Genomic DNA, 21586 nt, shown 5'->3' with positions numbered 1-21586 from the left:
AATTTAGGTCAAGTTGTGTGTAAGCTTAGGGACTGATGACCTTAGCAGTCAAGTCCCATAAGATTTCACACACGTTTGAACTTTTTTTTTATTTTGCAATAGACAGAGACTAAACACCTAAGATACCACAATTTCTGTATTCATTTGGTTTTAAAATACCTATCTGATAACCACAAAATCAATGGATGGCCGTTTCTGTGGACTCTGATTTTTTTTTACGTTCCGGAAGGAATAGCCGCCTGATGAAAACACTGACTGAGGACGAAATATGGGTGTCCCATACTAACGCGAAGACAAACCAGAAGTCAATGGCGTGTGGTCTTACCGCCTCGCCCAACAAAAGAAACCAATAAACCCCCGTCAAACTCTGTTACTCGGAAAACTTACGGTTACCGCTTCTGTAGACGCGAAACTTGAAAGGACAGTCAGTTCCGAAGTCTACAGTGATATATTAAGCCAACTGAGAAGAATCAGTCAAACGAGCCCCTCGGTCTCTCGATGCCCAGTGTCATGTTTTTGAACGACTGTTGTTGTATCAGATCGGACTTTTTGAGGGTCAGCCAGACTTGGCTCCAAGAGACTACCACTTTTCCACGCACTTCGAACTGTGGCTTGCCTTCCAAAACTTTGACTCTGACAAAGAATTTCCAATTTCTGCCTGATTAAAATTTCAGGCGAAAGAATTTTTTATGCCGTGAGAATCTGTCAGCCTGTTACGGATACAATAAATGCTTAAATCTTGTAAGTAGGCTGTTTAGGTTTTTATATTGGTAACGCCACGTAGCGCTCTGTATGAAAATCACTGGCTGTGCTGTGTGCAGTCTGTGGCTGGTTTGCATTGTTATTCGCCATTGTAGTGTTGGGCTGTTGGCTGTTAACAGCGCATAGAGTTGCGCAGTTGGAGGTGAGCCGCCAGCAGTGGTGGATGTGGGGAGAGAGATGGAGTTTTGAAATTTGTAAGACTGGATGTCATGAACTGCTATATATATTATGACTATTAAGGTAAATACATTGTTTGTTCTCTATTAAAATCTTTCATTTGCTAACTATGCCTATCAGTAGTTAGTGCCTTCCGTAGTTTGAATCTTTTATTTAGCTAGCAGTAGTGGCGCTCGCTGTATTGCAGTAGTTCGAGTAACGAAGATATTTGTGGAGTAAGTGATTTGTGAAAGGTGTAGGTTAATGTTTGTCAGGGCCATTCTTTTGTAGGGATTATTGAAAGTCACATTGCGTTGCGCTAAAAAATATTGTGTGTCAGTTTAAGCACAGTCATGTATAATTGTTCAAAGGGGACGTTTCCATTTGGTACATTCATTTCAGCTACGCACATTTTGGCCCACGAAAATGTTATCATATTCTTCGAACGACTTGTTATTTTAACAATATGGAAAAGAGAATTCGAAGAGTTTTGTCTATTTGTAAACTTTGTCAAAAGGCGAAACCATCTACTATCTCCCATCGTGCTCCGCTGTTTCCTATCACTCCTTCTAAATTAAAAGAATTTGCTGCTGTTGATCTCTTGGGACCGCTTGTCGGAACATCTAATGGATTTTCGTACGTTCTAGTTGCTGTTGAACTTACTTCAAAACTTGTTTCCAAACCTGTTTTTATTTCATTGTATTCAATACATTGTAAGCCCTCCGAACGGATTATGAAAGAAATCAATAAGCTTTGCAGACTTTATTGTCACAGAAAGCATCAGCATTGGGACAGATATTTACACTTATTTCAAAACGTGCTGAATGAAATGACTCATGACTCCACTGCTTTACCACCTACTCTTGTACTGAAGAATGAAGAACCACCGAACAGAATCAGAGAGCTTGTACCTTTCTCGAATACACGTAAACTTCGACACAAAGACATAATTGAATTGGCTATTATAAATATAAAATCTGCAGCAGACAAAAGGAGAAAACTACACGGCAAAGCAAATGCAAAGAAATTATATATTGGTCAGAAAGTTCTCATTAAAGCTCATTCATTGTCACATAAGAAGAAACACTTGAGTCACAAATTCTTTCTAGTTTACAATGGACCTTATAGAATCCGACGTATACCACATGATAATTGTGTTCAAGTTGAAACTCTGCGTACTAGGAAGAGTAAAGGCTTACACCACACTGAAAGATAATCTGCTTTTTAACTTTGTCTTTGCCATATAACTTTTCACTTTACATTACTAGTATGCTTTGTCAGACTTAGAACCTGTTAATATGCAACAATGTTTGAAGTTAAATGTCCAGTCAAGAACCAAGAGAACTTATTTAAACAGAAATTACGAATGCATTGTTATTGTGAACAGAAGACACAGTGTTATTGCGTGTGTATATTCTTGCTTATTAGTTGCACGATTACGTAACGACTATAAGGCTCACATACTTAGAACATTTACCAGTACAGCTAATGAGATTTTAATGCAATATTTTGGTTTACTTGAAAATACATTCTGGATTTAAAGTACTTTCTGTGAGATACCAGATGACACAGTGGTTAGTTTATGTGACAGCTACACGATTTTATCACGACGCTACTAATGAGTGACAATTTACAATGTTGCTTTTGCGGTGCATCTGTTTTGTATCTGCACAGCTTTTTTTCTGAATTCTTCTGGAAAGTGAAACATGTTTTAGTAGTAACTTTTGTGGTATAGCTACAAGGAGACAGCCTTTTCCGTAGCACAACAATACGTTACAGCACAGTACTTTCTTCATTACGGCAATAAGCGTAATAACTAAGATATCTATACGCAAAGCATTTCACTTTTGTTTATCATGAGGTAAGTACATTGACTTCTGCAGAACTTAGCTTTCGGAGGACGATAACTACGACACTTCCACAGAGATTACCTTACAACAAGACGCACAGTTTGGCGCTACAGTAGACGTATTTGAGTGATTAATTTTGTACTTAAGACATCTATTTTTAAAGATATTTGAAGTACAATGATACAAAGTTTTTCCGTGATACATTTCATTCCATTGCAATAATCTGTAACACCTGAGGGTATAATTATATTAATCCTCAGGGGGGTACACGCTTACTTTGTGTACCATGTGTTTGGCAAGCACAAGGAGCCCTAGATAATATGGTGTTTGCTTATACAACTTTACACTTCGGTACCATATTTCTCTAACACATAAATTACACAGCTATCTGATCATTTAACTGAGAGACAAACATTTTTTTTACTACATCAGTGACACATTTTTACGCAATTACACAGTTGGATAATTAATACTTATGAAATTGTATTTTGTCTGTACTTTGTGAACTGTTCATATTTTTTTGAAACCATTGTGGTGCTATGAGAGCATTGAATGATGTATTTGGTATGGGATCATGATTTTTAAAGAACGTTTGAGGTAGATGACACTATTGAAATGAGCAGAGAATTTTTTTTAGGTTTTTAAATTATTGCGGAAAGCTACGACGTTTTTGAGATTTGACTGAGGTGTTATGATGTTATTTTTACGACGACGATGTGTATTATGCTGCTGAGGTATGTTTATGATCAATAAGCTGATGCTATATGAGGAATTTGATTATGCTACGTATTTGTTATGATGAAATATTGAAGAAGTGTCGACGAATATTTATATGTGTAATAAGGTAAGGAATAATGAGTAGTGGTTAGGGACTCTGGTTTGTGAAAAAGGTTGTTGGAAACCAAGAATCGTACTTCAAGAGTTATGAAATGTATGTAAATGCGTGAATGTATTACAATGCCGACGAAAATTTTTTGGACACTGTTATATTAATAGGATTTTGTTTCTACACATCTGTAACGCAAATTCTTGACCTGTGAAACTTTTTATATGAGACTGTGAGACTGTCACTGTAGTGCAAACTGGTGTCGTAAATATTTCGGTAAGAATGTTAAGTGAGCACCATCATGTAATGCGTCGTGGGCACCCAGCTGCGCGACAGTCACCTGGAAAAAAGCCATTAGTGTGTGCCTTTCAGAGGCACAGGTGGAGAAGAAAAAAAAAAGGAGGCCATTATCCTCGCTATTGACATACCTTTGTAGAAAGCATCGCAAATACGACACGCTCAAACTTGAAAACATATGAATATACTGTGGAGATCTTAATTTATGATATTTACTAAAATGCCTAATGAAACGATGAGAAACATTTTACATCTATTGTCTTTCTAGTTGAGAGAATTTTTTTGCCTTTGGAGACGCCATTTGCCTATTGAATTACTTTTCATATGTTGCTTTATATATATATTTGCTCATTTTGTTTAATATGAAGTTTCTAGCTGCAGCAGCATTGGTTAAAATAAAACTTAATAGATGTACTAGTATCACTATTTTCTGTCTACAGACCCAGTAAAGAATAATTTTATGATGTACTTACATAGAAAAGAGAGCACAAATAGACATTTCCCTTCACAGGAATTGCAAAAATAATTTTTTAACAGTAAGTCAAGGTGATGCATCACTCTAGTGTTAAGATGTGACATAGGTATTAGACATGGCCATCTTTACTGTAATATTATTTTATGCTTGAGATTTGTCATAATTAAATATAAGTTATTGCATTTGCTGCTGCCGCTTGCTTTGCCAATTTCCATTTTTTTGTCATTGCTGTTTGTGTTAATTGTTTTGTGCTGCTGCATTGCCTCGTCCCTTAGTATATATATCTGAGCTCAGTAGATTTAAGTTAGCTTAAAATGGGGTAGGCTATATAAGAGAACGAGTTGTGATGAAATGGAAGAAATGCATTGAGAAGCTATAAGAATATGGTTTGGCCAAAAAAGTATTTTGAAAGAGGATAGGAACAAAGAAGTAGCGTTTAGGGACAACAGGTTTATGTAGGATTTTCTTGGAAATAAATGATGAGGTAAGATAATGGAAAATAAATAACGAGGTAAGAAATACGTGAACATATAAATACAGAAAGCATGCTTGGATAGGATGTTTTGGTGAAAACAAATGTTGAAATAAGACGAAAGATCTATGGAATGAAGTTTTGGGTTGGACTGCAGTACCAAATGTTACACTGAAAACGAACCCTTTCCTTTCCATTGTGTTATCCACCTATGTGTTTGTGTACTCTTGTATATTTGTGTTTTTCTTTTCTTTATGTGTTAAGCTAATAAGAGTTATGTTGTAGAATTTTTCTAATAATATGGTATTTACTTTGTAAAGATGTTTAGACATTATTTATTCTGTTTTGCTTTAATGGTCATGTGTGAAGTTGATGTTCCAAAAGTTATTCTGATCTTTTGTGTATGTACTTATGTCATAATTCTTGTAACACTGGTGTACATGTTTATTTCTATTCTTTTTTAAAGCCTGCATTACCACAAATGTTATCTGTATTGTTATGTTCTTTAATGATGTATTTTGTACCTTTTTTATTGTATTCTTACGTTATAAAATTGTAACTGACACCAGTTCATCAAATTAAGTAACTTGTTAGTTACATTTCACTGCACACGTTTCTGTTGGTCATAGTATATGGACAATATGTGAGAAGTAGGGACTGTTAGTGTTTGCACGTGTGTTGATAATTCAGCAAGGGACTGGATAACAGCATTTCTGGTTATAAGGACATTGCAAAAAGTTTTGTGAGTACACAAGTGGTGGTTTATGGACTTGCTATATTGTCCGCAAGACCCTTCGATGGTGATTGTGCACCTGCACAGTCGCTACAGATGGTTGCTGGCCGTCTCTACAAGGACTGCAGTGGGTCTGCACCTTTGATGACCAACCAATACCATTATTTCTACAAGGACTGCAGTGGGTCTGCACCTCTGATGGCCCACCAGGACTGCAGTGGGTCTGCTCTGTGATGACCTACCTACCAATATTCATCAAAACTTCGACTGACTCTGCTGTGGGTTTGCTCTGTTGTGGCCCATTACCTGCCTGCATGTCAAGAGTCAGCACTGTCTTTCCATTGCAAAGGACAACACTACTTCTTCAAGACTGCATGAAATCCACTACTTCCATGTGCATTTTCTTTCACTGCTCAGACTTTGAGAAAAACACTGCAATTTTCCTGTGATGAATGATCAGGACTCTCTTTATGGACTGCGAGAAAATTTTAGCTTTTGACCAACATTATATCAATAAGAGTGTGCATTTGATTTCTCTGTTATTGTAATCGTGCAAAAATTTTAACACATATGTATTGGCCAGTGCCCAAAACAATTTGTACTATTTTTTTGGGGGACCATGGGTGCAGTGTAAGTAGGCTGTTGAGGTTTTTATATTGGTAACGCCACGTAGCGCTCTGTATGAAAATCACTGGCTGTGCGGTGTGCAGTCTCTGGCTGGTTTGCATTGTTATTCGCCATTGTAGTGTTGGGCTGTTGGCTGTTAACAGCGCATAGCGTTGCGCAGTTGGAGGCGAGCCGCCAGCAGTGGTGGATGTGGGGAGAGAGATGGCGGAGTTTTGAAATTTGTAGGACTGGATGTCATGAACTGCTATTTATATTATGACTATTAAGGTAAATACATTGTTTGTTCTCTATTAAAATCTTTCATTTGCTAACTATGCCTATCAGTAGTTAGTGCCTTCCGTAATTTGAATCTTTTATTTAGCTGGCAGTAGTGGCGCTCGCTGTATTCAAAATGGCTCTGAGCACTATGGGACTCAACTGCTGTGGTTATCAGTCCCCTAGAACTTAGAACTACTTAAACCTAACTAACCTAAGGACATCACACACATCCATGCCCGAGGCAGGATTCGAACCTGCGACCGTAGCAGTCGCACGGTTCCGGACTGCGCGCCTAGAACCGCGAGACCACCGCGGCCGGCGCTCGCTGTATTGCAGTAGTTCGAGTAACGAAGATTTTTGTGAAAGGTGATTTGTGAAAGGTATAGGTTAATTTTAGTCAGGGCCATTCTTTTGTAGGGATTATTGAAAGTCAGACTGCGTTGCGCTAAAAAATATTGTGTGTCAGTTTAAGCACAGTCGTGTATAATTGTTCAAAGGGGACATTTCAATCTGAACGGTTATTTCGCAGAGTTTTGGAAAGGAGTAGGTTTAGGATGAAAACAAAAGTGGGTCCGAATAGGTCTAGGAAGACCGACCGCCATGTCATCCCCAGTCTACAGACGGCACTGGGTGCGGACGTGGAGGGACGTGTTGTCAGCATGCCGCTCTCCCTGTCGTTGTCAGTTGGCATGACCGGAGCTGCTACTTCACAAAAAAATAGCTCCTCTGTTTGCCTCACCGGGGCTGAGTGCAGCCCACTTGCCTACACTGCTCGGCAGACCGGATGGTCACCCATCCAAGTGCTAGCCCAGCCCGACAGCGCTCAACTTCTGTGATCTGACGGAAACCGGTGTCACCACTGCAGCAAGACCGTTGGCGTAGGTTTAGGATATCCACACATGTTATAAAGATGGATGTACATTGGTATGTATATATGTGTGTATCTTTGTATTTACGTATGTTCCAGATCTGCTTCTAAACCACTAGATCAATGTCAACCAAACCTGGCACACATGTCACTTACCGTCTGTTGTTTGAGTGAGAATCACATGCTTATAGGAGTGGGGGTGAAAAAGCAGTGTAGTCCACAGTGAAAAAATACCCGAACTTCGTTCGTCCAGTATTTGAGAATGAGGGTGTACTGGCTTTAATAAAATTTCAAACCCGTACGAAATTGTCTCTTGCTAACACCCACCACAAACTGACGAAAGGAAAAAAAAGTTTATCGCTTATTACATTTTGGCTGTTACTGCAGTAAGATTCCTACTTGCAGCACTGTGTTTTAATTTATTATTTCTTTATTAGTAACCCTATTCGCATCGAATTTTCACATAGTACCAACATATGTATCTATAAAAATATGTTATTGTACGACACTTACCTCAGGATATACTACGCCAAATACTGAGATGCGTGAAAAACTGCTGCAACATGCATGACGTTTTAATGTATTACTTCATTATCACTAGTTTATTCGCAAAACATATCGCAGACAGTAGGCACAAATACCACCTGCCGTACCTAAGAAATTATATAATTTCACGACACGTAGTTCAGGTGATACAACGTAATAAACGTCGAGTTGCTTGAAAAGGAATCTGAAGGCGAAATACGCTAGAATACATGTGAGATGTATATACGAATACCTGTGAAACATGCTAAGCATATCGTAAACATATTTTGTATGCGCTTATGTGGGCAAAGCAGTAGGTAAGAAGCTCATCCTACACCCCTCGAAAGATTCCAACCAATTGTCGAATACATATTAGGTTTCAGATATACACTCCTGGAAATGGAAAAAAGAACACATTGACACCGTTGTGTCAGACCCACCATACTTGCTCCGGACACTGCGAGAGGGCTGCACAAGCAATGATCACACGCACGGCACAGCGGACACACCAGGACCCGCGGTGTTGGCCGTCGAATGGCGCTAGCTGCGCTGCATTTGTGCACCGCCGCCGTCAGTGTCAGCCAGTTTGCCGTGGCATACGGAGCTCCATCGCAGTCTTTAACACTGGTAGCATGCCGCGACAGCGTGGACGTGAACCGTATGTGCAGTTGACGGACTTTGAGCGAGGGCGTATAGTGGGCATGCGGGAGGCCGGGTGGACGTACCGCCGAATTGCTCAACACGTGGGGCGTGAGGTCTCCACAGTACATCGATGTTGTCGCCAGTGGTCGGCGGAAGGTGCACGTGCCCGTCGACCTGGGACCGGACCGCAGCGACGCACGGATGCACGCCAAGACCGTAGGATCCTACGCAGTGCCGTAGGGGACTGCACCGCCACTTCCCAGCAAATTAGGGACACTGTTGCTCCTGGGGTATCGGCGAGGACCATTCGCAACCGTCTCCATGAAGCTGGGCTACGGTCCCGCACACCGTTAGGCCGTCTTCCGCTCACGCCCCAACATCGTGCAGCCCGCCTCCAGTGGTGTCGCGACAGGCGTGAATGGAGGGACGAATGGAGACGTGTCGTCTTCAGCGATGAGAGTCGCTTCTGCCTTGGTGCCAATGATGGTCGTATGCGTGTTTGGCGCCGTGCAGGTGAGCGCCACAATCAGGACTGCATACGACCGAGGCACACAGGGCCAACACCCAGCATCATGGTGTGGGGAGCGATCTCCTACACTGGCCGTACACCACTGGTGATCGTCGAGGGGACACTGAATAGTGCACGGTACATCCAAACCGTCATCGAACCCATCGTTCTACCATTCCTAGACCGGCAAGGGAACTTGCTGTTCCAACAGGACAATGCACGTCCGCATGTATCCCGTGCCACCCAACGTGCTCTAGAAGGTGTAAGTCAACTACCCTGGCCAGCAAGATCTCCGGATCTGTCCCCCATTGAGCATGTTTGGGACTGGATGAAGCGTCGTCTCACGCGGTCTGCACGTCCAGCACGAACGCTGGTCCAACTGAGGCGCCAGGTGGAAATGGCATGGCAAGCCGTTCCACAGGACTACATCCAGCATCTCTATGATCGTCTCCATGGGAGAATAGCAGCCTGCATTGCTGCGAAAGGTGGATATACACTGTACTAGTGCCGACATTGTGCATGCTCTGTTGCCTGTGTCTATGTGCCTGTGGTTCTGTCAGTGTGATCATGTGATGTATCTGACCCCAGGAATGTGTCAATAAAGTTTCCCCTTCCTGGGACAATGAATTCACGGTGTTCTTATTTCAATTTCCAGGAGTGTATTATATAATGGTAAGACAGAGATTTAGGAACCAGGTTTTAAACTGTAAGATATTTCCAGGCGCAGATGTGGACTCTGACCACAATCTATTGGTTATGATCTGTAGATTAAAACTGAAGAAACTCCAAAAAGGTGGAATTTAAGGAGATGGGACCTGGATAAACTGACTAAACCAGAGGTTGTACAGAGTTTCAGGGAGAGCATAAGGGAACAATTGACAGGAATGGGGGAAAGAAATACAGTAGAAGAAGAATGGATAGCTTTGGGAGATGAAGTAGTGAAGACAGCAGAGGATCAAGTAGGTAAAAAGACAAGGGCTAGTAGAAATCCTTGGGTAACAGAAGAAATATTGAATTTAATTGATGAAAGCAGAAAATATAAAAATACAGTAAATGAAGCAGGCAAAAAGGGATACAAACGTCTCAAAAATTAGATCGACGGGAAGGGCAAAATGGTTAAGCAGGGATGGCTAGAGGACAAATGTAAGGATGTAGAATCTTATCTCACTAGAGGTAAGATAGATACTGCCTACAGGAAAATTAAAGAGACCTTTGGAGAAAAGAGAACCACTTGTATGAATATCAAGAGCTCAGATGGAAACCCAGTTCTAAGCAAAGAAGGAAAAGCAGAAAGGTGGAAGGAGTATATAGAGGGTCTATACATAGGCGACGTACTTGAGGACAATACTATGGAAATGGAAGAGGATGTAGATGAAGATGAACTGGGAGATACGATACAGCGTGAAGAGTTTCACAGAGCACTGAAAGACCTGAGTCGAAACAAGGCCCCAGGAGTAGACAACATTCCATTAGAATTACTGATGGCCTTGGAAGAGCCAGTCCTGACAAAACTCTACCATCTAATGGGCAAGATGTATGAGACAGGCGAAATACCATCAGACTTTAAGAAGAATATAAAAATTCCAATCTCAAAGAAAACAGGTGTTGACAGATGTGAAAATTACCGAACAATCAGTTTAATAAGTCGCGGATGCAAAATACCAACGCGAATTCTTTACAAACTAATGGAAAAACTGGTAGAAGCCGACCTTGGGGAAGATCAGTTTGGATTCCGTAGAAATGTTGGAACACGTGAGGCAATATTGACCCTACGACTTATCTTAGAAGATAGATTTAGGAAAGGCTACCCTACGTTTCTAGCATTTGTAGACTTAGAGAAGGCTTTTGACAATGTTGACTGGAATACTCTTTTTCAAATTCTGAAGTTGGCAAGGGTAAAATACAGGGAACGAAAAGCCATTTACTATTGGTACAGAAACCAGATGGCAGTTATAAGAGTCGAGGGGTATGAAAGGGAAGCAGTGGATGGGAAGGGAGTGAGACAGGGTTGTAGCCTCTCCCCGATGTTATTCAATCTGTATATTGAGCAAGCAGTAAAGGAAACAAAAGAAAAATTCTGAGTAGGTATTAAAATCCATGAAGAAGAAATAAAAACTTTGAGGTTCGCCGATGATATTGTAATTCTGTCAGAGACAGCAATGGACATGGAAGAGCAGTTGAACGGAATGGACAGTGTCTTGAAAGGAGAATATAAGATGAACATCAACAAAAGCAAAACGAGGATAATGGAATGTAGTCGAATTAAGTCGGGTGATGCTGAGGGAATTAGGTTAGGAAAGGAGAAACTTAAAGTAGTAAAGGGGTTTTGCTGTTTGGTGAGCAAAATAACTGATGATGGTCGAAGTAGAGAGGATATAAAATGCAGAATGGCAATGGCAGTGAAAGAAGATTAGATGCGTAGAACACATAACTAATGGGGAGGTACTGAATAGAATTGGGGAGAAGAGGAGTTTGTGGCACACCTTGACTAGAAGAAGGGATCGGTTGGTAGGACATGTTCTAAGGCAGCAAGGGATCACCAATTTAGTATTGGAGGGCAGCACGGAGGGTAAACATCGTAGAGCGAGAACAAGACATGAATACACCAAGCAGATTCAGAAGGATGTAGGTTGCAGTTGGTACTGGAAGATGAAGAAGCTGGCACAGGATAGAGCAGCATGGAGAGCTGCATCAAACTAGTCTCAGAACTCAAGACAGCAACAAAAACTACGATCTGGAAAAAAATACTGTGGTGGGGGTAAGAACCACAATCCTACTACTGGGGTAGGGATGACAACTTCGTAAGACAAGGGAGAAGGAGGAGATGGGCAGAGAGAGAGGGGGAAGGAAGTGATGGACATAAATAGGCGAGAGGAGGAGATGGAGAGAGATAAAGGGGAGGGAGGAGAGAAGCAGAGACAGAGGGGGAAGGAAGAGATGGACACAAAGGGGCAAGAGGTGGAGATGGAGAGAGATATAGGGGAGGGAGGAGATGGGCAGAGAGAGAGGGGGAAGGAAAAGGTGGACACAAATAGGCGAGAGGGGGAGAAGGAGAGAGATATAGGGGAGGGAGGAGATGGGCAAAAAGAGAGAGGGGGAAGGAGGTGATGGACACAGATAGGCTACAGGAGGAGATAGAGAGAGAAATAGGGGAGGGAGGAGAGGGCAGAGAGAGAGGGGGAAAGGAAGTGATGGACACAGATAGGCGAGAGGAGGAGATGGAGAGAGATATAGGGGTGGGAGGAGATGGGCAGAGAGAGAGAGAGTGGGAACGAACTGATGGACACAAATAGGCGAGAGGAGCAGATGGAGAAAGATACAGCGGAAGGAGGAGACAGGCAGAGAGAGAGGGGGAAGGAAGAGATGGACACAAATAGGTGAGAGGAGGAGATGGAGAGTGATTTAGGGGAGGTAGGAGATGGACAGAGAGTTGTGGGGGAGGAAGAGACGGATACAAATGGGTGAGAGGGGGAGATGGAAAGAGATATAGGCGATGGAGGAGATGGGCAGAGAGAGATTGGCAAGGAAGAGATGGACACTAATAGGCGAGGGGAGGAGATGGAGAGAGAAATTGGGGAGGGAGGAGATGGGCATAGAGAGAGGTGAGGAGGATATGGGCGTAGAAAGGGGGTAGTATGAGAAGGACTAACAGATGTTTGCAATAAATACAGACCCAGACAACAATGGGTAATCAATTAGTTTCATATAATCTTTGACTACGGCACTATTTTATTTAGGTCCTACTTTCTGTATTCAGCGTCTTCCGACTGGTTTTATGCAGTCCGTCACAATACGACTTCGTATTGTGGGGAGGGAGGAGATGGGTAGTGAGAGAGGGGAAGGAAGAGATGGACACAAATAAGCGAGAGGGGGAGATGGAGAGAGATTGAGGAGATGGGTAGATAGTGGTGGGGGAGGAAGAGAGGGACACAGTGAGAGGAGGAGATGGAGAGAGATATAGGGGAGGGAGGAGGTGGACAGAGGGAGAATGGTAAGGAAGAGATGGACACAAATAGGCGAGAGGGGGATATGGATATAGGGGAGGGAGGAGATGGGCAGAGAGAGATTGGGCAGGAAATGTACACAAATAGGTGAGAGGAGGATATGGAGAGAGAGATAGGGGTGGGAGGAGATGGGCAGAGAGCGGGGATGGAAGAGGATACAAGTAGCACGTGGGGAGAGATGGAGAGAGATATAGGGGAGGGAGGAGATGTGCAGAGAGAGAGGGGGAGGGAAGAGATGTACACAGATAGGCGAGAGAAGGAGATATATGGGAGGAAGGAGATCGGCAGAGAGAGGGGGATGGAAGAGATGGAGACAAATAGGCGAGAGGAGGAGATGGAGAGAGATATAGGGGGGGGAAGAGATGGGCAGAGGAAGGGGGAAGGAAATGGACCAAATAGGCGAGAGGAGGAGATGGAGAGAGATATAGGGGGGAAGGAGATAGGCAGAGGAAGAGGGAGAAGGATGAGACAGGCACAAGTATGCGAGTTTAGGAGATGGAGAGAGATGTAGGGGAGGGAGGAGATGGGCAGAAAGACAGAGGGGGAAGGACGTGACGGACACTGATAGGCGAGAGGGAGATATAGGGGAGGGAGGAGATGGGCAGAGAGAGAGGGGGATTAAGAGATGGCCACAAATTGGCGAGAGGAGGAGATGGAGAGAGATATTGGGGAGGGAGGTGATAGGCATAGAGAGAGTGAGAAGGAAGAGATGGACACAAATAGGAGAGAGGAGGAGATGGAGAGAGATATAAGGGAGGGAGGAGATGGGCAGAGGGGGAAGGAAGAGATGGACACAAATATGCGAGAGGAGGATATGGAGACAGATATAGGGGAGGGAGTATATGGGCTGAGAGAGAGGGGAAAAAAAAGAGATTGACACAAATAGGCGAGAGGAGGAGATGTAGAGAGATATAGGGGAGGGAGTATATGGGCAGAGAGAGGGGGAAGGAAGAGATGGACACAAATAGGCGAGAGGTGGAGATGGAGAGAAATATAGGGGAGGGAGGAGAACAGCAGAGAGAGATGGGTGCGGGAAGAGATGGATACAAATATGTGAGAGGAGGAGATGGAAAGAGATATAGGGAGGGAGGAGATGGACAGAGAGAGGAGGGGATGGTTGAGGTCATCACAAGTAGGCCAAGGGAGGAGGTGGAGACAGATATAGAGGACAGAGGAGATGTGCAGAGAAAGATGGGAAGGGAAGAGATGGACACAAATAGGCGAGGGGAGGAAATGGAGAGAGATATAGGAGAGGGAGGAGATGGGCAGAGAGAGAGGGGGATGGAAGAGATGGACTCAAATAAGTGAGAGCAGGAGATGGAGAGAAAGATAGGGGATGGAGGATATGGGCAGTGAGAGGGGGATGGAAGAGATGGACACAAATAAGCGAGAGGAAGAGATGGAGAAAGATATTGGGGAGGGAGGATATGGGCAGAGAGAGAGGGAAAAGGAAGAGATGGACAGAAATAGGCGAGAGGAGATGGTGACAGATATAGGGGAGCAGATGGGCAAAGGGAAGGGGGAAGGAAGAGATGGAAACATATAGGCATGAAGAGGAGATGGAGAGATGATATAGAGGAGGAAGGGGATGGCCTGAGAGAGAGGGGGAGAAAGACATGGCGACAAATAGGTGAGAAGAGTAGTTGGAGAGAGAGATATGGGAGGGAGGAGATGGGCAGAGAGTGAGGGGGAAGGGAATAGAAACAAATAAGTGAGAGGAGGATATGGAGAGAGATATAGCGGTGGGAGGTGATGGGCAGTGTGAGGGGGGATGGAAGAGGTGGACACAAGTAGGCCAGCAGAGGAGATGGTGAAAGATGTAGGGGAGGGAGGAGATGGGCAGTGAGAGAGGTGGAAGGAAGAGATTGACACAAATATTAGAGAGGAGGAGATGGAGAGATAAATAGGGGACAGAAGAGATGGGCAGAAAGAGAGAGGGGGAAGGAAGAGTTGTCCAGAATTAGGCGAGAGGAGGAGATATAAAGAGATATAGGGGAGGGAGGTGATGGTAAGAGAGAGAGGGGGAAGGAAGATATGGACACTAATATGCGAGAGGAGGATTTGGAGAGAGATATAGGGGGGTGGGAGGAGACGCGCAGAGAGAGAGGGGTGGAAGGTAGTGATGGACACAAAAAGGCAAGAGGGGGGAGTGGAGAGAGATATAGGGGTGGGAGGAGATGGGCAGAGAGAGGGGGGAATGGAAGAGATGGACACAAATAAGCAAGAGGAGGCGATGGAGAGAGATATAGGGGAGGGTGGAGATGGGCGGAGAGAGAGGGGAATGGATGACATGGACAAAATAGGCGAGTGGAAGTGATGAAGAATGAGATGTGGTAGGGAGGAGAATGGCAGAGGGAGGGGGAAGGAAGAGATGGACACAAATAGGCTAGAGGAGGAGATGAAGAGAGATATAGGGGAAAGAGGAGATGGGTAGAGAGAGAGAGAGGGGAAAGGAAGAGATGGACACTAATAGGCGAGAGGAATATATGGTGAGAAATATAGGGGAGGGAGGAGGTGGGGAGAGATAGAGAGGGAAGGAAGAGATAGACACAAATATTCCAGCGGAGGAAATGGTGAAAGATATATGGGAGGGAGGGGATGGGCAGTGAGAGAGATGGACACAAATAGGCGAGATGAGGAGATGAAGAGAGATATAGGGGTGGGAGGAGATGCTCAGAGAAAGAGGGAGGAGGAGGAGATGGATACATATAGGCGAGAGGAGGAGATGTAGAGAGATATAGGTGAGGGAGGAGATGATCAGAAAGCTGTGGGGAGGAAAGAGATGGGCACAAATAAGCGAGAGGAGGAGTGAAAGAGAGATATAGGGCAGGGAGGAGATGCTCAGAGAAAGAGGGGTATGGAAGTGATGGACACAAATAGGCTAGAGGATGAGTTGGAGAGAGATATAGGAGAGGGAGGACACAGGCAGAGAGAGAGGGAAAAGGAATAGATGGACACAAATAGGCGAGAGGAGGAGATAGAGAGAGATATGGGGGAAGGATAAAATGGGCAGATAGAGAGGGGGAATGAAGAGATGGACACAAATAGTCAAGAGGAGGAAATGGAGAGAGGTAGGGGAGGGAGGAGACGGCCAGAGAGAGAATGGGAAGAAAGAGATGGACACAAATAGGCGAGAGGTGAAGATGGAGAGAGAAATAGGGGAGGGCAGAGATAGGTAGATGAGAGGGGGAAGAAAGAAATACACACAAATAGGCGAGAGGAGGAGATGGAGAGAGATATAGGGGAGGGAGGAGATTGGAAGAGAGTGGGGGGGGGGGAAGGAAGAGATGGATACTAATAGGTGAGAGGAAGAGATGCAGAGGAATATAGGGAAGGGAGGAGATGGGAAGAGAGAGAGGGGAAATGAAGAGAGGGAGAGAAATAGGGGAGAGGAGGAGATGGAGAGAGATGTAGAGGAGGGAGGAGTTGGGCTGAGATATGGAGGAAGGAAGAGATGGAAACAAATAGGCGAGAGGAAGAGATGGAAATAGGGGAGCGATGAGATCAGCAGATGAGTGGGGGAAGGAAGAAATGGACAAAAATAGGTGAGAGATATAGGGGAGGGAGGAGAGGGCAGAGAGAGAGGGGGAAGGAAGAGATGGTTACAAATAGGCAAGAGGAGGAGATGGAGAGAATATAGGGGAGGGAGGAGATTGGAAGAGAGAGGAGGGAAGGAAGAGATGGACACTAATAGGCGAGGGGAGGAGATGGAGAGAGATATAGGGGAGGGAGGAGATGGGCTTAGAGAGAGGTGAGGAGGAAATGGGCGTGGAAAGGGGGTAGTATGAGAAGGACTAACAGACGTTTGGAATAATTACACACCCAGACAACGCCAGGTAATCAACTAGTTTCATATAATGTTTGACTATGGCACTATTTTATGTAAGTCCTAACGAAAGCTTCTTTTCGAATTTACTTTCTGTTTGCACCAGTCTTCCGACTGCTTTTATGCGGTCCGTCACAATACGACTTCGTCTCCTTGGCCAACTTCTTCATGACAGGGTAGCACATGTACCTATCATCACCAGCTAATTGTTGCATATATTCACGTCTCTGGTTCTTCTACAGTTTTACCTCACATAGCTTTAGTACCATGATAGTTCCTTCTTGCCGACTAAACTCAACTCCTATAATCCTGCTGCTCGTTCTAATCAGTGTCTCCACATATTCCGTTCTTCGTCGATTTCAGCACCGAAACTATTAATTTTTCACCGCATCACTCTACTTAATTTTACAGTATACCGTGGAACGGATTTCTCGCTATATCTCTGACAATTTTTGCTCCTTATACTCCGAGGGATCGCTACCTGCAGTTTTCCCCATTTACCAAAATCATCCTGTATACGTGGCAGCTTGAAATAGTGCCTAGAGTGATAGTGTCGGATCTACATGTTTAGACGTTTTAACGCACCAGCATGATGTACAGCGCTTCAAGCATTTGTTGGTCGTACTACATACTATGTTAGTACTATGCCATAATAAGCTATATTGGTTGTCTTTCTCTTCATTTGCGAAGGTTGCACTGTAGGTGGTGCCACGATGCCGTTTCAAAATGTGCAAACAGAGATTATCAGTTGTGGAAGTAGACAAGTTTCTTACGTTGTTTAGGATGACTATAATTTTTCTTCGTCTTCGGATAACGATACTGTGACCATTGTCGATGCTGACCTTTCACCTCAGCGCTGAGAAAATCGTCGTCACGTGTCCCGCGCTCGCTTTCATGATGACGAAGAAATCTGATGACCCTTCCGGTTTGTGGAAAATTTGCAGTGCTAAGGAAAGGACAGAAATAGCAGGGACAGCAGTGTCTGGACTGGAGTGAGGCGCCCAAAGCAAGAGCACTTCTCACAGCGAAAGTTTCAAGGCTGTCGTTTGATAGTAATGGCCTTCTTTTAACAACAAACGCCCTCTTTGCTTACTATACTTTGCTTCTTATGACCTCCAAGCTACGTCCATCAGGCGATATTTTGCTTCTCAGGTAGCAGACTGCTTTCTCCTAACCAATTTCCACTTTCATCCACGTCTGCCCTACTCTACAGTTCACACTTAAGTGCCTGGCAGAGAGGTCATAGCACAAATTTCAGTTTATGCATGGACCGTTCCAGTCTCGAACAAGACATGGGAGAAATGACACAGAAATCTCTCGATGCGAGCTCTGATTTCTCTTATTCTCTAGTGATGGTCATTTCTCCCTATGTAGGTGACAGACAGCGAAATATTTTCGCATTCGAAGGAGAGAGATGGTGACTGAAATTTCGTGAAAATTTCTCGCCGCTACCAAAAATGACTTTGTCTTAACGAATTTCAGTCAAACACTTTTGTCATGTGCGTTACATTCTCCCCTATTTCGCAATAGCACAAAACGAGCTGTACTGTTTTGAAAATTTTCATTTTAGACCGTCAGTTCTATGTAATAAGGATCCCCTACCGCCCATGAACACTACCGAAGTGGACTGACAAGCGTAATGTAAGCCGTCTCTTTAGGAGATTTGCTGCACAGACTTTCTGCATCTTCTAAGAGTTATGCCAACAAATTGAAGTCTTTGGTTCGACCCCACACTACATTTTCTGTGTGGCGGTTTTAATTTATTTGTAACTGTATTACCTTGCTATTTAGTTTAACTGACAAACTTTAAATTTCTGCTACTTATCGTACAAACGAAATGTAATGGATTATTTTAGTATTTGTGTGGAGGGTCTTCCGTTTATAGTTTAAGGTCAGTTCCTAATTTTCACCGCATACAGTTACGTATTTTGAGTGAATCATTTTGTAATTCGTTTTGAGCTTCTAAAGTCTGTACTAGACGGTAAACGACATCATCATCTGCAAACAGTCAAAGAGAGCTGCTCAGATTATCTTTTAAATCGCTTACATAGTTTAAAAAAAAACCAATGGACCATGGACCTTGCCGTTGGTGGGGAGGCTTGCGTGCCTCAGCGATACAGATAGCCGTACCGTAGGTACAACCACAACGGAGGGGTATCTGTTGAGAGGCCAGAAAAACGTGTGGTTCCTGAAGAGGGGCAGCAGCCTTTTCAGTAGTTGCAAGGGCAACAGTCTGGATGATTGACTGATATGGCCTTGTAACAATAACCAAAACGGCCTTGCTGTGCTGGTACTGCGAACGGCTGAAAGCAAGGGGAAAATACGGCCGTAATTTTTCCCAAGGGCATGCAGCTTTACTGTACCATTAAATGATGATGGCGTCCTCTTGGGTAAAATATTCCGGAGGTAAAATAGTCCCCCATTCGGATCTCCGGGCGGGGACTACTCAAGAGGATGTCGTTATCAGGAGAAAGAAAACTGGCGTTCTACGGATCGGAGCGTGGAATGTCACATCCCTTAATCGGGCAGGTAGGTTACAAAATTTGAAAAGGGAAATGGATAGGTTAAAGTTAGATATAGTGGGAATTAGTGAAGTTCGGTGGCAGGAGGAACAAGACTTCTGGTCAGGTGACTACAGGGTTATAAACACAAAGTCAAATAGGGGTAATGCAGGAGTAGGTTTAATAATGAATAGGAAAATAGGAATGCGGGTAAGCTACTACAAACAGCATAGTGAACGCATTATTGTGGCCAAGATAGATACGAAGCCCACACCTACTACAGTAGTACAAGTTTATATGCCAACTAGCTCTGCAGATGACGAAGAAATTGAAGAAATGTATGATGAAATAAAAGAAATTATTCAGATAGTGAAGGGAGACGAAAATTTAATAGTCAAGGGTGACTGGAATTCGAGTGTAGGAAAAGGGAGAGAAGGAAACGTAGTAGGTGAATATGGATTGGGGCTAAGAAATGAAAGAGGAAGCCGCCTGGTAGAATTTTGCACAGAGCACAACTTAATCATAGCTAACACTTGGTTTAAGAATCATGATAGAAGATTGTATACATGGAAGAACCCTGGAGATACTAAAAGGTATCAGATAGATTATATAATGGTAAGACACAGATTTAGGAACCAGGTTTTAAATTGTAAGACATTTCCAGGGGCAGATGTGGACTCTGACCACAATCTATTGGTTATGACCTGTAGATTAAAACTGAAGAAACTGCAAAAAGGTGGGAATTTAAGGAGATGGGACCTCGATAAACTGAAAGAACCAGAGGTTGTAGGTAGTTTCAGGGAGAGCATAAGGGAACAATTGACAGGAATGGGGGAAAGAAATACAGTAGAAGAAGAATGGGTAGCTTTGAGGGGTGAAGTAGTGAAGGCAGCAGATGATCAAGTAGGTAAAAAGACGAGGGCTAGTAGAAATCCTTGGGTAACAGAAGAAATATTGAATTTAATTGATGAAAGGAGAAGATATAAAAATGCAGTAAATGAAGCGGGCAAAAAGGAATACAATCGTCTCAAAAATGAGATCGACAGGAAGTGCAAAATGGCTAAGCAGGGATGGCTAGAGGACAAATGTAAGAATATAGAGGCTTATCTCACTAGGGGTAAGATAGATACTGCCTACAGGAAAATTAAAGAGACCTTTGGAGATAAGAGAACCACTTGTATGAACATCAAGAGTTCAGATGGAAACCCAGTGCTAAGCAAAGAAGGGAAAGCAGAAAGGTGGAAGGAGTATATAGAGGGTCTATACAAGGGCGATGTACTTGAGGACAATATTATGGAAATGGAAGAGGATGTAGATGAAGATGAAATGGGAGATACGATACTGCGTGAAGAGTTTGACAGAGCACTGAAAGACCTGTGTCCAAACAAGGCCCCCGGAGTAGACAACATTCCATTGGAACTACTGACGGCCTTGGGAGAGCCAGTCCTGACAAAACTCTACCATCTGGTGAGCAAGATGTATGAAACAGGCGAAATACCCTCAGACTTCAAGATGAATATAATAATTCCAATCCCAAAGAAAGCAGGTGTTGACAGATGTGAGAATTACCGAACAATCAGTTTAATAAGCCACAGCTGCAAAATACTAACACGAATTCTTTACAGACGAATGGAAAAACTAGTAGAAGCCGACCTCGGGGAAGATCAGTTTGGATTCCGTAGAAATACTGGAACACGTGAGGCAATACTGACCTTACGACTTATTTTAGAAGAAAGATTAAGGAAAGGCAAACCCACGTTTCTAGCATTTGTAGACTTAGAGAAAGCTTTTGACAATGTTGACTGGAATACTCTCTTTCAAATTCTAAAGGTGGCAGGGGTAAAATACAGAGAGCGAAAGGCTATTTACAATTTGTACAGAAACCAAATGGCAGTTATAAGAGTCGAGGGACATGAAAGGGAAGCAGTGGTTGGGAAGGGAGTGAGACAGGGTTGTAGCCTCTCCCCGATGTTATTAAATCTGTATATTGAGCAAGCAGTAAAGGAAACAAAAGAAAAATTCGGAGTAGGTATTAAAATCCATGGAGAAGAAAAAAGGCTTTGAGGTTCGCCGATGACATTGTAATTCTGTCAGAAACAGCAAAGGACTTGGAAGAGCAGTTGAACGGAATGGATGGTGTCTTGAAGGGAGGATATAAGATGAACATCAACAAAAGCAAAACGAGGATAATGGAATGTAGTCGAACTAAGTCGGGTGATGTTGAGGGTATTAGATTAGGAAATGAGACACTTAAAG

Source organism: Schistocerca nitens, chromosome 8, assembly GCF_023898315.1.
Source record: "Schistocerca nitens isolate TAMUIC-IGC-003100 chromosome 8, iqSchNite1.1, whole genome shotgun sequence".
In the NCBI taxonomy this organism is placed as follows: Eukaryota; Metazoa; Arthropoda; class Insecta; order Orthoptera; family Acrididae; genus Schistocerca; species Schistocerca nitens.
The sequence above is the reverse complement of the archived record's forward strand: the minus strand, read 5'-3'. Positions refer to the sequence as shown.